General features: G+C 46.2%; 1 long non-coding RNA gene across 1 annotated transcript; it reads left to right on the top strand.

Annotated features, from left to right (window-relative positions):
* Positions 1–7,476: 7,476 nt before the first annotated feature.
* LOC146628471 (uncharacterized) lies at positions 7,477–9,769 on the top strand. The gene is made up of 3 exons (XR_014906343.1): positions 7,477–7,615; positions 8,404–8,506; positions 9,421–9,769. It is a non-coding gene; the product is annotated as an uncharacterized LOC146628471 (long non-coding RNA).
* Positions 9,770–15,443: the final 5,674 nt, after the last annotated feature.

Below are 15,443 nucleotides of genomic sequence, written 5' to 3'. Positions count from 1 at the left end.
GGCCAGGAAGATCGTGAAGGACCTCAGCCATCCCAACAACAGACTGTTCTCTCTGTTGAGGTCAGAAAGCGATTCCGCTGCCTGAAGACCAACACAGAGAGACTGAGGAGGAGCTTCTTCCCGCAGGCGATACGGTCTCTCAATCACACCACCACACAGTACTGACCCACACATATGGTTCTTACACACACACTGGACTTTCTGGACTTTGTTTTCACTTCATCACTTAAATCACTTTAAGCATATTTGCACTGCACAAGACATAATGTGGATTGCACAACACTGGTCACTATATTCTTCATTTCCAGTTAATACTTGTACAGCTGCTGTTATTGTGTATATATTTATTTATATTTAGATTTCTTCATACATTCTTATATAGTTCTATATTGTGTATTTTGTTGTACAGTTATTTTATTTTCAACTTTATTTATATATTTTATCTTATTCTTTCCCAGTTAAATTTACCCTTCATTCTAAATTGTGTTGTACAGTTATTTCATTTTTTATATTTTATATTTTTTATTCTTATATTTTATTCCTTCCTAGTTAAATTTACACTTTTTAATTTTTCAATATTTATTTCCTATCTTATTTGTCAAGGGAAAATTGTATCTAGTAGTCAGTATAATCTTTTAGTGATAGAAGTTTGCATATGGTAGAATACTGCATGTAATCACTTGTGTGTAGAAGTATATAGTTGGTGGCATATTGAAAGAATGTCTCATCCTAGGAGGTCTGTAACATTCTAGGGTGTTCACCCCCACATCCTAGAAGCATGGGAGAGGTCGTACCTTGTTTTATTGTTTTATGGTAGGATTAACGTAGCTACGTCTGTTCTAGTCTAAGTGTTTTAACTGCTGGACTTCCTCACCGTGTTATCTAGGGTGAACCATCTAGGGTGGGGGAGACTACCCTCTTTGTGACCAAGGATGTACCTTTTGTGCTTTCATGACCGTTTGATCAGCAGGACACACACACACACACACACACACACACACACACACACACTGAAGTATAAAATAAAGACAGGGGCAGTTTCTTAGCGCGAGTCTCTCTGTCTGGAGACTGCCCTTGCTAGCAAGAAGTTCTGTGTGTTTCTCTTCTCTGAGTCTTTACTGAAGAAGTGTTTTAAAACATTTTCCTTAACATTATTCATAGCCCTTTCCTTTTTTTTTCTTTAAGTCACGAGCAGTTGTCTAAGCATTTCACTGAATATCGTACTGTGTATGACTGTGTACGTGACAAATAAAAAATTTGAATTTGTTTGTGCCTGCGGAAGTCTACCACCAGCTCCTTGGTTTTACTGGCATTGATCTGGAGGTAGTTCAGCTGGCACCAGTCCACAAAGTCGTGAGTCAGTCCTCTGTAGTCCTTGTCGTCCCCATCAGTGATGAGGCCGACTATTGCTGAGTCATCAGAGAACTTCTGCAGGAAGCACTTGGTGGAGTTGTGGGAGAAGTCTGCCGTGTAGATGGTGAAGAGGAACGGAGCCAGAACCGTTCCCTGTGGACTTAATTGGCTGTCAGGTGGCAAAGGAGCAAAGTTTTTAGTAGAGACTCAACAAGCACAAACTTAGAAAATCATCGTATCTGCTAAAAGAAGAACGAGCCAGGAGAGAGCAGCAGTCTGTGGTCTCCACCTGCTGAACCTTTCCCTTGTGCCTCACCAGCCCACACAAGTGTGATTGTAGAAAAAGCCTTTGACAAAGTCAGCTGGTCCTTCCTTTTTTTGCAGCTCTTTGGAAAGTCATTCATCCAAAAAACAAGAAACTCTCCAAACTGAATAGATTAATTTCACTGTATCAGTTTACCCATCTCCAAATATACTCTCAGCAGTCCTCAGAATCAGATTTTTGGACACAGATTTGTAAACATACAATTGTAATCACAAAAAACAAATTTACAACCCTTTCAGTTCAAATCCTCCACAGAACTCATATCACACATCACAGGGTGAATAAAATGGGCTTCTCTGATTCTGATATTTGCACTCAGTGTTCTCAAAACACCACAGACACATATTTCTTGCACTATGGATCTGCTCGCCTGTTTGGCATTTTTGTTGTGAAATTACTCAAACACATACCTCCATGTTTGGCTGCAGAGTCCCATTATCTCCTCATTTGTGTTTACTGAGAAAACCTCAGTCATCCAACCAAAAAAGCTAAACACATACTCACCACTCTAGCCATTGGTGAGAAAATAATACCTATTAATTAGCAAAATAAACAATCCTTTAGCATTAATGATTGGTTGAATCTCCTAATTGAGCTCTGTTGCCTCTGTTATCGAACCATGGTCTCTATTCATTAACTCATTAGATGTAACTGTAGTATCTTGATTTTGCATGAGATTGAATTGGACACAAGTAATTTTCCTTTCTGAGAATATTTTAATCACTGACTGGATTTATAAAAATGTACTAATTACATTATCATCACTGATATTATTGATATAAATGGATTGTTCTGTGTTATTAACTCTTCCATTCTGGAAGGATTTTTCTTCTTGCAGGCAGCGACTGATCTCTTGAGGGGTCCCGGGAGGAGTTAGTAGGGTTTCCTATTGGTTTTGTTCCAATGGAGGCTGTATGGTTGACCGGTACTGGCTAGCCTGTGGGGGTGCTTGGACTAGCAGCTTTAGTGGAGGAGCTGAGAAAGCCTGAGCTCCACGCTGCTGGACCTGAAGATGTGGCCTGTGATGTTTGCAGTGGGAGGAAATGTAAAGCCACCAGGGTCTGTGGGGCCTCCTACTGTGAGAAACACCTCCAACCTCACTATGACTCTCAGACTTTCAAAACACCAAAACTTGTTGAAGCTTCCGTGAAGCAGATCCGCTCTCATCACAATGAGGTGATGAAGATTTTCTATCATGCTGTTTACATTTGTATTTGTGTATCTTATATTAAACAATGAATCAGTGAGATGAAAGACATCTTTGGGTATAGATAACACGAGTCAGGCCTGTGATGGTAACAGAGGTGATTACAGGTTTGAGCTGCAGCGCTCAGGAAGAGCCAAAACTTCATGTTCACCCTTAAAATGTTGGGGCAACTGTCATTCTCAGCAGGTGAAACTCAGTGTTTTGCTCCATGTATGAAGGGAGGGGAGTTACTTTAAACCAGTTTAGTGTGTCTCAGTGTGTCATACCTTCTGAGTTTGTAAGACGTTTGAATGAAATCAAATGTGTTTTTGTTTTTTTTGAGTAAATTCTTCTTTATAGTTTTGTACTCCTTTAATATCCTGGGAAATGTAAATATGTTTTAAAACAAACTGATGACGTATGATTACTGGACATTTTTAAAAGTGCTGCTGGATGTAAAACCTGGGTTTGCCTGCAGAGGGCAGCATCACCACCCTGAGTGATGATTTACTGTGAGTAAAAGATTTAAAGAGTCACAGGTTGGTGGTGTTCTTGTTGTCCTGCATGAACATGATTATGAGCTGAGCAGCAGTTTGTTGCATCGCGGTTCATTTTTAAGGTTTCAGCAGGTCGTAAAAAACAGTGAATTCAATTTCCTCAGAAGAAGAAAAAGAAATTATGAAAAGTTTATGGAAACAATATTTTTGTGGCCAATTTTCTTTAGGGAAAACCTGAAATGAACTCCACAAATAAACCTGGTGAGATGTATTTGTAGACATTATTTTTCCTGAGTCATCAAAAAAGTTTCTGGTCATCTGGATATTAAGTGGGAGAAATGTTCCATCGTCAATCAAGTGACTTCTTGAGTTTCAGCTGACTGCAGGTTTCCCCAACCTTACAAATTTTACATATTTCACTTTGTAAGGTTTCGCAGATTTCACAGGTTTCCCCGATTCACAGATGGAAACTGACCTCATTGTTCATCAGTGGTGCTAGTTTCAGTCATTATGCAAATGTACTGTTTATAAGGTTGGAACCCTGCAGTCAGCTGAAACTCAAGGAGTCACCTGGATGATTAAGCATGTATCAAGACGATTGTTCCTGAGTAATAAGAGTGCAGCTGTGAGTTTGTAAAAATGCAGGTGTGTACTGTTGCTACAGAAAACCACAGTAACCACACTGAAATCCTTGAAGTTCTTCAACGGGAAGTCTTTCAAACAGCAGCACAATCTGCAGACACCATCACGTCTTCCCTCTGATCTGTTCCCAGTTGTTCCCATCCCGGCCTCAGAGACGCAGGGTTGGCGTGATTGATGACCTCCTTGGATGAGGTTTATTCACTTGAGAATTTGAGTTGTTTCAATTGCTTTCTTCACCTTTTAGTTCGGTGTGATCTGTTTTAAAACAGCTGATGAGTCAATCACTCAGTCCATTCAAACTGTGGACTTTGAAGCTAAAGGCTGGTCACCACTCCAGGCTCGGGTTTAAGTAGGTAATCCTCAGATGGATCTACCACCACCTCGCCTGTCAGTCAGCGGTAGACTTCAGCACTGCTGGTAGATGCTCGTGCCACGATTGTTTGTTTCACCTGTCGTTGTTACTCGTCTGTATTCGCAGGTCTCTGATCATAAGTCAGGATTGAACTGCATGGGATGGGGTTTCAGGACTGCTGACGGCTGGTTTCATAGGCCACCAGTTCTGCTCAGCGACGGTTGCTCACAATGGGTGTGGATGGCCTCCTGTACTGCTGTCAGACCTCGTCTTCTCATCTCAGACTTCTTCACAAACTCAACTCAGGGGAAATGTTTAAGATCATTGAGTGAATGTCACTTTTAGTGAGTAATGTAGAAAAAGTCACTGCTTAAAGCTGAGCAAGATAATCTAAGATATTAAAAAAGGTCTCCTGACCCGACCCAGCAGCGTCCTGTTGATGCCTGTTTCAGGATCTGGTTTCTGTCTGTGGTCTGTTCCTGTAAACAGGAGGTCCTCAGAAAGCAGTGTGAGCCCGCTGGAGCCAGAATATGATGATGATGATGGTGGTGGTGGTGGTGGTGAAGGAGGCGTTTCTCAGCGTTGCTGCATCTCCTCATTCTCGTCCAAACATATCGGACAATGTTTAGATGGGGAAATTAGGCTGGTGGTGGAGGAGCTTGATTGGTGGTTTGTGGTTAAGAGACAAGAGCATTGTGTCCAATCAGACTTCAATGCACATGTGTAAACCACAGGTTACAAACAAACACAGTGCTTCCTCTTCCTGTTTGAGTCGTTTTTGAATTAACCATGGAGCTCCGGGTCAGAAGGTTGGAGTGGGTGGAGCCATTAGTGCAGAGAGACTCACAGTGTAAAGGCTGTGGACTGACGTCATGATCTGGATCCATGCGCTCCTGTGGCGATGCAGCAGAGGAAGCTGTGGGTGTTTTCATGGAGACAGAGCTGGTTTCTGTTTGGACGGTCAGCTCTGAGGAGGGGAGAAAATGCTCGGCGTGGGTGGAAGTGTTTGAGTTTGAATGCTGTGAGCACAGCGATGTGCTCCTGACCCGTTTATGTAGGTCCACCGTCTTCATCAGGAAGAGCCGAAAACTTCCTGCCACATGACCGTCAACAACGTCCTGTTTGTGACCTGGATGAGGCTGTGGTTATCACGTGACTGACTGCTCACTGAGCTTTCAGCAGGGCTGGGGTTAAAGACCGACAACATTCACGGCTGCTCGCTGCAGGTGTCGCTCAGGGTCTGCAGATGCTGCACATCTGCCACCTGCCCTCACGCATCACTTCCTTTCTGTGTGATCCTTCAAAACATGATCAATACCAAAGTTCCCCAGCTTGTTATTCTGAGTGATGTCATCTACATCCCCGATTTACATCACTGTGTGTGTGTGTGTGTGTGTGTGTGTGTGTGTGTGTGTGTGTGTGTGTGTGTGTGTGTGTGTGTGTGAGATGACAGCAGCCCACGCAGACATGTGCTCAATATGACGTGAGTCAGTGCCACGTGTGTTACCATGACATCAGTGGAACAACAACATGTCAGAGTGTTCCTTCTTACCTCCTTCTTCTTTGCTGTTTTCATCTGGTTTGCTTCTTTGGTGTCTGTTTTAAACCCGTTTGTTGTAATTTTTGTGGATTTTTGACTGTTTTGTGTCTCTTTGAATCTCTTTGGTCACATTGGCTGGTACATGCCTACAAATCAGATGTGTTTCTAAGACCAAAACAAAGTGAATGTCAACTTCACAAAAGCACTCCAAATCAAGCAGCATATGTTCGTTTACCGCTGCCAAAAGTTCTGAGAGAGGAAACTCCACCTTCAGAAGTCTGTGGACACCTCAGTTATGTGGAGAATCCACAACACTCCTCAGAAATGAGAGAAAATGTTGTTATTAATATGGTGATGTCATACAGACAAAATAATCCACTGGATTCATATTTGTTTTCCAAATCCCAGCAGAGCAGGTGCTTTCCTGCACTGTATATAAAAGATGGACACAACTATCATGATGTCGTTCACTGGATGTGACTACTTTGTATGGATGGATTTTGTATGTCTAGCATCCTAGACTGTGTGGGAGCATCACACAGACACACCTTCCTGCTAACATAACATGTAACATCCAATCAAACTCAAATTTCACTCACTACTGAAGTGGAGCCTTCTTGGACGGTCTGCTAGTAGAGTAACCTCACAGCAGCCATATTATTGGTCACATGATGTCCAACAGCGCAAACACGGCCCAGGGGTCTAGTTCAGGTGAAGCTAGCTAGCAGCTACATCGACCTGTGTCACCATCCACCTCTCCATCAAACTTTAAGTGTTAATGTGAGTTCTGAAAATGTTATGAAGGAAGGGGAAAATTATCAATAAAGATCGGAACAGTTTGTGTATCAAGCTGTACATATGTTTATTAGTTTTAACATGGGAGTCTATGGGAGTGAACTCACTGCTGCCTCTCCTGGGAACTAGAGGAACTGCAGGGTTTGGCACTAAGCTTTTTACTGCTTCAGTCACTGTCTGCAAGTGTTCAGGTAGGACCCTTCTCCTTAGTTTGGTTGCCGTGATGCCTCAGTGTGGGTGGAGGCTTGTGTCCTTGTCTGTCTGCTGTTTTTTTGTGGGCTTTTCTTTGTTTCTGGTTGGAGCTTTTTTCCTCTTTATGGTTGTTTTCTATCCTCTGTGTTTGTTGGCTGGCTTTCTCTGTTTTGTGTCTTTCATGAAACCTGACTTGAGTTTTCAGCTGAGTTCCTCCCACAAACTTTTTGCTCTGTGCCGATGAACTGAATTATTAAATGTTAATAGCAGATGGAGCTTTTACTGTGTGTGTGTGTGTGTGCGTGTGTGTGTGTGTGTGTGTGTGTGTGTGTGTGTGTGTGTGTGTGTGTGTGTGTGTGTGTGTGTGTGTGGGATGTGGCTTCTGGAACATTTTCTTCAGGCCAAATAAAGCTGCCCATGTAAACTCCACATTCCTGACTCTGCGGTGCGTCTGACTTTCTTTATGGAGGGAGGAGGCTATCTGTGTGTGTGTGTGTGTGTGTGTGTGTGTGTGTGTGTGTGTGTGTGTGTGTGTGAGTGTATGTGTGTCTGTGTTTTTGTGTTTGAGTGTGCGTGAGGTTCACACACTTTGTGCTGACTGCAGTGAAAGCGGAGGGTCAGGGATAGTTAGACCTTGTCCTCTCTGCAGACTGAACAACTGGAACAACTCTGAAGATCTGGGAAACTACAGCAGCTACATTCACTACTGCGAGTACTGCAGTACAAACCTGAGGTACTTCATCTGCACACCCACAGACAAACCTGCTGTTCACTTTGAATTTAATCTTTCCTGAAGTACTGTCTGATACTTTGATAAAATACACTGCAGTCCTTACAGTACTTAGAATGTACTTGTACTCCTGGGTGTAGCAGTTCCTCAGACGCCTCCCTTCCTGCACTCTGGAGACTTTTGAGACTGAATCTGTTCTTTAAACTAACCTTTAATCAGTCTGAGGACAAGTCTGCAGCCCATGTGACCTCAGGACATGCGCTGAAAGAACCACACACAAAAACACTCACACACACTCAGAGGTGAATTACATGCGATGAGAGCCCACACAGGGAGGATGACACTGAGGCAGCATTATGGTGCGTTATCACGCTGCCCTGCAGGAGCTCTGTGATTACAGAGCAGCCAAAATTACACTCTGACTCTGCTGAACTCCAGAAAACCTGCAGGCAGGTCCAGAGTTTCAGCACACACACTAGCACACTAGCACACATACACACACACACTAACACACTGACACACAAACAATGGCAAATTCTTTTTTCAAATCAGACCTCCACATAAACGTCTCTACAGTGCTTTTATTTTGAAAACCATGGCTTTAACTTGAAGCAAATGCATTACACAAGTCTAAACTAGACCTGCCTTTAATGTACGTGTGTTTTCACCCAACACCTGTGTGCATTGTGTGGCTCACACTGGCTGATGCTCAGTCTGGTGATATTACAGAGCTGCTGCAGTGTCCTGACAGAAGGTTTTACTGAAATTCCATGTTTTTGTTTCCACCTCAGATGATTTTCAACATCTCTGTTATTGCTGGGTTTATGCATATCTGAATAGTCTGCTGGATGGAGATGATGGTACAAAACCTGGATCATAACTGTGCCGGTGAAGGTGAGCCTGAGCCTGAACCTGAGGACGAGATGTACTCTCTGTGCTCATCTGTTGATTAACACTTTTTCATTAATTTTTTTTTAAACGTAACCTTTTATATCCGGTTTTTAAGTGATGACGTGATGAATTCTGCTTCTGGGCCCAAACTACCCTGCGTTTAATAAGGCTGTTGTGTATTTATGTTTTAATGCTTTGTATCTTGTTCTATTTAATCTCAACAAGCCCCTAAACCAGTCAGTGATCACTGTCAGCCTCTCACGGTTTTTATTATTATCGCTATTCATTTTAAAGCGCCATTTTTAAAACCTTACGATTTAACTACAGCACAGCCCATGCAGCAATATATTAATGACTAACCTCGTATTGTGGATAGATTATCTCAGTTGTTCTCCTGGCTGAAGTTTGGTCCGTTTACAGCATCCTGCCATGCGATTGCATTTGTCCCGAACCTTCGGGAACCCTCACGTTAACTTTTATTGAGTGGAAAAAAGTTAGCATTCACCCTCCAGCTTGAGTGTTTATATTATACTAACATAGCTGTGTCACTAGCGATCGTGTAGCACATCATTATATACCAGCTAGCCCAACTTCAGTAACCCTAAGAACATCACTGCTGTTTACTTTCCTGTCTTCATTTATGTCGGGAGTGATAGAGCTGTACGTCTTAATTTGTTTCGGAAATCCCTCAGTCAGAACATGGTGTGTTATATTTAGATGGAAGCTAGCAAGCTAACTCCCTGCTAACTTCTAACGGCATTAAATTTCATAAATTCGGATTTCATGGATGCCTGGATGTTAAACTTAATTGTTACACTGGCTGTGAAATGACCTCTGAGCTGCTCAGACGGTCTGTCTCAGCCTTCAAGGTCACTTCAGCTCTAATTTGCATAACATGGTTTGTTGGCTTCCCGCAGCTGAAGAGGACCTGGAAAGAACAACCCCAAACATGCAGCACACTATGAAACATCCAGCTGTGCAAGATGAGCAGAAACACCACAGCAGGAAAACTCTGACATGAAGTTTGAGTGTTCCAGCAGGACAGAGACTCAAAATCATAGCCACAGGTGAAATATTTTCCAGGCCACAAACGCAAGTCCACGTACATTAAACTCACCACGATCTTAAAGAAACCTTTTATTCAACAACACCTGTGAGCATATTTAGGGTCAAACATCTGCATCCACAAACACATGGCAGGAAACGTGTGCAGCCTTTCTTTATGACAGTATAACGCACTCTAAATGAGTATGAATTTAACTGCATCAGATTCATTGTAAGGTGTTTACAGTTTTCTGTTTGTTTTTGTTTTTTGTTTTTAATTTTTATGGGCGCTCTCAGGATTTTATTTTTATTGCATAAATAAAATGAACATTGAGCTGCTTTGAGTTTAGGGACTGGTTCTTATACAGTGCTTTTCTACTCTGAGCACTCAAAGCACTTTACACAACTTTGGCCTCTTTCACACATTCAGACTCTGTTGGATGCAGCTTGGTTTTGGTCTTGTCCGAGGATATATGTCATGCAGACGGGAGCAGACGGGGATGGAACCTAAATCTTCTGTTTAATGTTTGCAGTTTTTTACTTCAGCTCTTTTATCCTTGTGTTGTTTCCTGTGATGTGCACTCTGTCTACTTTGTCACTTTGAGGCTGTAAATCTAATAAAAAATTATCTTTGTGTTTTGTTTGCCTGTTTTTAGGTCCTCTAAATCACTGTGGTCAGTTGTGCTGTACAGACTATGCATGCATGTACCTGTGTTAAAAATACTCTGTATACTCTGCTGACTGCTTCAGTATGAAAAGCAGTGATGGATGTTCCAACAAGATCATCTTCTGTGTTTTTGTTCCTCCTGCGAGTCACTTACAATGTTTGTGTCACGATCCTGGGTCTTAGGACCCAGTGTTTTGAGTTTTAGTTCATTTTGATGTTTATAGTATGTTTAGCTCATTAGGCCTCCTATGTTGATTTGCTTATTAGTTCCCCCTTGTGTTTCAACCCATGTTAAGTCTCCCCTGCCCTTCATGTCTCTCTGTGCCCCCTCTGTTCTGTTTATGGTGTGTCTTTGCATGTTTGAGTTTCTTGTTTTCTGTCACCCTGCATTGTGCATTATGTTCTCATGGTTGGTCTTTTGTTACTCCCTCTAGTCTAGTCTCTTGTGTTCAAAGCTGAGTATTTCCCTCTGTGTATTTTGGTTCTTAGACCTCTGCCTTATGGTTTGTCTCTGTTTCTTAGTTGCTGTCTCCACTGTGTCTAGTTCGCGTCTCTGTGTGATACTTCCTGTTTTACTTTGAAGGTCCATGCCTCATGTGAGTGTTTCTAGTTTTGCGTCTCTGTCTCGTCCAGTCCTGATTTCTCCCAGCTGTGCCCTCCTTCTGTGTCTCATTCCCTCGTTATCCCTCTGTGTATTTAAGCCCTGTGTTTCTCTTTGTCAGTGTCGTAGTCTCCATCATAGCTGTGTGATTTTTCCCTGTGGCTCCTTGTGCTTTAGTTTTCCCAGTTTAGTTTATTTTGTATTGTTTTTCGTGTCCCACTCCACGCCAGCAATAAAGCTGTGTTTTTTGAGTTTATCTTTTGTCTCTGTGAGTTTGCGTTTGGGTCCTACTTTTGCCTGCACACAGCCGTACTGTGACAGAAGACTACGACCATTACATGGACCCAGCAAACCGCTCTCAGCTGCGTGAGCATCAGGATGCTGCCTTTGCTGAGCTAGAGGAGGAGCTCCGCTTGAGGCCGTGGCGCACTCCTGACTACGGGCGGATTTTCCGAGGAACGCGGCTGGCTCTCGGTGGTCCCCGGAGCTGCCGAAAGCCCCCACCTGCCGCTTCACCTGCACCCAAGCCGCGGCCGCTTCAGGTGGGAATTCTCCGCGTCCCTTCAATTGCCCACGCTCCAGCCTCCGTGTCGCCGTTCTGCACGCCGGAGGCTCGGCTATTCTCTCCGCCCGCTTCCCCTCCCCGTAGGAAGCGGCGCACACGCCGCAATAAGATGGACCATGTTAAGCAACTCCCGGTGGTGAGTAACACTGATTATCCTTCTTCCGCTTCTCTGGACATTAAGAACAATAGACACACTCCTGATCCTGTCGATGTGTCCCTGATGGACGATGACATAGACTGGGAGAAGTTTTTTCATTTTGCTCCCTCTGAACAGGGAGAAATCACAGACAATAAGCACTCGCCAAAGGCTGTAAATGCTGTTAAAGGGAAAACTGTGAACCACTCTACCAGGTCAAACACACTCAGTTCCGGTTCCGTCTGTTCGGGTTTTGTCAGGTCCGGTTCAGTCATCCCCAAGTCAGCTCACTCTACAACTGTCAACCCAAGGATTTCAAAAACTATTAAAACAAGGACTGCTAATACTAAGACTGCAAAACATGAAGTGGACGGCGGGTTCATTTTTGATAGATCTGTTTTTGTCGACCCTGAGCCTGCTGTTTCTAAGACTGTTTTTTCTGAGCCTGCTCCTTTTCCTGCTCGTGTTTCTCCTCCCGGGGCAGCTCGGGCCCAGCGTACCTCTGCACCCGTACCAGTTCCTCGGGTGGGGGAGGCTGAGGCCCAGTTGGTCCCCGCTCTGGTTTCCAGGCCGGCTGAGGCTCTGTCCCTTTCTGCACCCGTACCAGCTCCTCGGGTGGGAAGGGCAGTTGCCCAGCCGTTGCCGGTGCCTGTTCCGGTCCCCAGGGTGAGGTCAGCCAGGATACAGCCCGTCTCCGCACCCGTACCTACTCCTCGGGTGGGAGTGGCTAGTGTCCGGCATGTGCCTGCGCCCGTCCCTGTTTCTACTAAGGGCTCAGGAGAATTCGGTCTGCAATCCACACCGCCATCACTACTGCATGCCTTTCAGTCTTTAGCTCAGTCATTAGCGCTGTTAGCCACCCAGTCCATAGTACACTTTCCCGTGCTTCCGTTAGCTCAGCCCTTAGCCCACTGTGCAGCTCAGCCAGCTCCCCATTGTTCAGCTCAGTCATCTGTTCCGTCACCCACTCAGCCTTCTGTTCAGCCGGTGGTCTCTGCACCTACTGGTCATGCCACGTCAGCTGGTGGTTCCGGAGAACCACACCAGCCTCATGCCTCGTCCGCTGGAGGGCCCGAGGAGCCCGTCCAGCCTCATGCCTCGTCCGCTGGAGGGCCCGAGGAGCCCGTTCAGCCTCCTGTCTCCGCTGGAGGGTCCGAGGGGCCCGTTCAGCCTCCTGTCTCCGCTGGAGGGTCCGAGGGGCCCGTTCAGCCTCCTGTCTCCGCTGGAGGGTCCGAGGGGCCCGTTCAGCCTCACGCCTCGTCAGCTGGAGGGTCCGAGGGGCCCGTCCAGCCTCCTGTCTCCGCTGGAGGGTCCGAGGGGCCCGTCCAGCCTCACGCCTCGTCAGCTGGAGGGTCCGAGGGGCCCGTTCAGCCTCCTGTCTCCGCTGGAGGGTCCGAGGGGCCCGTTCAGCCTCACGCCGCATCAGCTGGAGGGCCCGAGGAGCCTGTCCAGCCGCCACCTGCGACCGCCTCGTCGTCGCCTGGTCCGGCTGCATCCGAGTCTTCGTCATCGCCTGGTCCGGCTGCATCCGAGTCTTCGTCATCGCCTGGTCCGGCTGCATCCGCCTGTGCTTCTGCTACGCCTGGTCCGGCTGCATCCGCCTGTGCTTCTGCTACGCCTGGTCCGGCTGCATCCGCCTGTGCTTCTGCTACGCCTGGGCCTGCCTCTGCCTGTGCTTCTGCTACGCCTGGGCCTGCCTCTGCCTGTGCTTCTGCTGGGCCTGCCTCTGCCTGTGCTTCTGCTACGCCTGGGCCTGCCTCTGCCTGTGCTTCTGTTACGCCTGGGCCTGCCTCTGCCTGTGCTTCTGTTACGCCTGGGCCTGCCTCTGCCTCTGCTTCAGCGTCGCCTGGGCCTGCCTCTGCCTCTGCTTCAGCGTCGCCTGGGCCTGCCTCTGCCTCTGCTTCAGCGTCGCCTGGTCCTGTGCCCTCCAAGCCTCGGCCGGTACGCCTGACACTTGGGCGCCGCCGCTGCCTTCCGCGCGGCCAGCCCCCTGATCGCCATCGCCTGAGTTGCCGCCGTCGCCTTCCGCACGGCCGTCTCCCTGAACTGTTTCCACGCCGTCGCCTTCCGCACAGCCGGCCCCCTGAACTGTTTCCACCCCGTCGCCTTCCGCACGGCCGGCCCCCTGACCTGTTTCCACGTCACCGCCGTCGAGGTCGGCCCCCTGAACCGTTTCCGTGTCGCCGCCGTTGCCGTCCGCACGGACGGCCCCTTGATCAAATGAACTATGGACTTCTGGACCGTCACCCTCCGGGTCGGCCCCCTGAGGAGTTGTGAACTGTTCCCTGCGCTCCTGTGTTTTTGATGGACATTGTGTTTTTGTGGCTTTGTTTCTGGCCCTCCGTCCTGGACCCCCGCCGCCCGCCCTGGGTGGGTTGTTTTTGGTTTTGTTTTGTTTTTCCTGGTTTTGGGCGTCTGGAATCCGCCCTTGAAGGGGGGGCTCTGTCACGATCCTGGGTCTTAGGACCCAGTGTTTTGAGTTTTAGTTCATTTTGATGTTTATAGTATGTTTAGCTCATTAGGCCTCCTATGTTGATTTGCTTATTAGTTCCCCCTTGTGTTTCAACCCATGTTAAGTCTCCCCTGCCCTTCATGTCTCTCTGTGCCCCCTCTGTTCTGTTTATGGTGTGTCTTTGCATGTTTGAGTTTCTTGTTTTCTGTCACCCTGCATTGTGCATTATGTTCTCATGGTTGGTCTTTTGTTACTCCCTCTAGTCTAGTCTCTTGTGTTCAAAGCTGAGTATTTCCCTCTGTGTATTTTGGTTCTTAGACCTCTGCCTTATGGTTTGTCTCTGTTTCTTAGTTGCTGTCTCCACTGTGTCTAGTTCGCGTCTCTGTGTGATACTTCCTGTTTTACTTTGAAGGTCCATGCCTCATGTGAGTGTTTCTAGTTTTGCGTCTCTGTCTCGTCCAGTCCTGATTTCTCCCAGCTGTGCCCTCCTTCTGTGTCTCATTCCCTCGTTATCCCTCTGTGTATTTAAGCCCTGTGTTTCTCTTTGTCAGTGTCGTAGTCTCCATCATAGCTGTGTGATTTTTTTTTTTTTCCCTGTGGCTCCTTGTGCTTTAGTTTTCCCAGTTTAGTTTATTTTGTATTGTTTTTCGTGTCCCACTCCACGCCAGCAATAAAGCTGTGTTTTTTGAGTTTACCTTTTGTCTCTGAGTTTGCGTTTGGGTCCTACTTTTGCCTGCACACAGCCGTACTGTGACAGTTTGGAGGGGAAAATAAAAACTCCCCTTCGGTGTCTTAAAACTAAAGTAATGAGCCTGGTTGGAAAAATGAGAAGAGAGGACATTGAGATGTTTGCGTTTAATGGTGGGACTAAAATAAATACTCGAGTAAATACCAGAATATGCAGCTGAAGTACAGTAATCAGGTAAGTGTACTTTGTTTCCACCTCTGACTGCTTTACTGTAAGTGTGGAAACGTACTGTTTCATAATGTTTAGTTTCTTGGATCATGAACTAGGGTGTTGCCGAGTTTTCCTGATCATCCACAAACACTTTTTCCTGCTCAGAAAAGTGTTGCAGACCTGCAGCAGAGTGCACGCTCATCCTGTGCTTTGGTGCCTTTTTCGTTTTCCTCTTGGCCTGGTGCGTCCTGGCTCTGGTGTGCTCTGGTTTGGCTCTGGGTTTGGGTGGGTCTGACTGTGTGGTTTGACAGGCTCGGTAGTTAGTGCCGGGCTGGGGCTGCTCTGGCTCTCAAGGCAAAGTCCAGAATAATGACTGGATCCAAGTGGCCAGGCTGCGGGACTGACTGCTGACTCAGAGAGGCTGGCAGAGCAATTCATTGATGTTATCCATGAAAGGAACACAGCTGGGATACATAAACATGACCGGATTCAGTTTAAAGGAGACATATTTACACATTATTCTTTAGGGCTCCACTGCAGACTTTTTTTTTTAAACTAAAGTTGGGCTAAAAGCTCA

The sequence above is a fragment of the Diplotaxodon limnothrissa genome, linkage group LG7 (genome assembly GCF_057381915.1).
Source record: "Diplotaxodon limnothrissa isolate DT_005_m linkage group LG7, D_limnothrissa_male_GT1.1, whole genome shotgun sequence".
Classification (NCBI taxonomy): domain Eukaryota; kingdom Metazoa; phylum Chordata; class Actinopteri; order Cichliformes; family Cichlidae; genus Diplotaxodon; species Diplotaxodon limnothrissa.
This window is presented reverse-complemented; position numbering and strand designations above follow the sequence as displayed.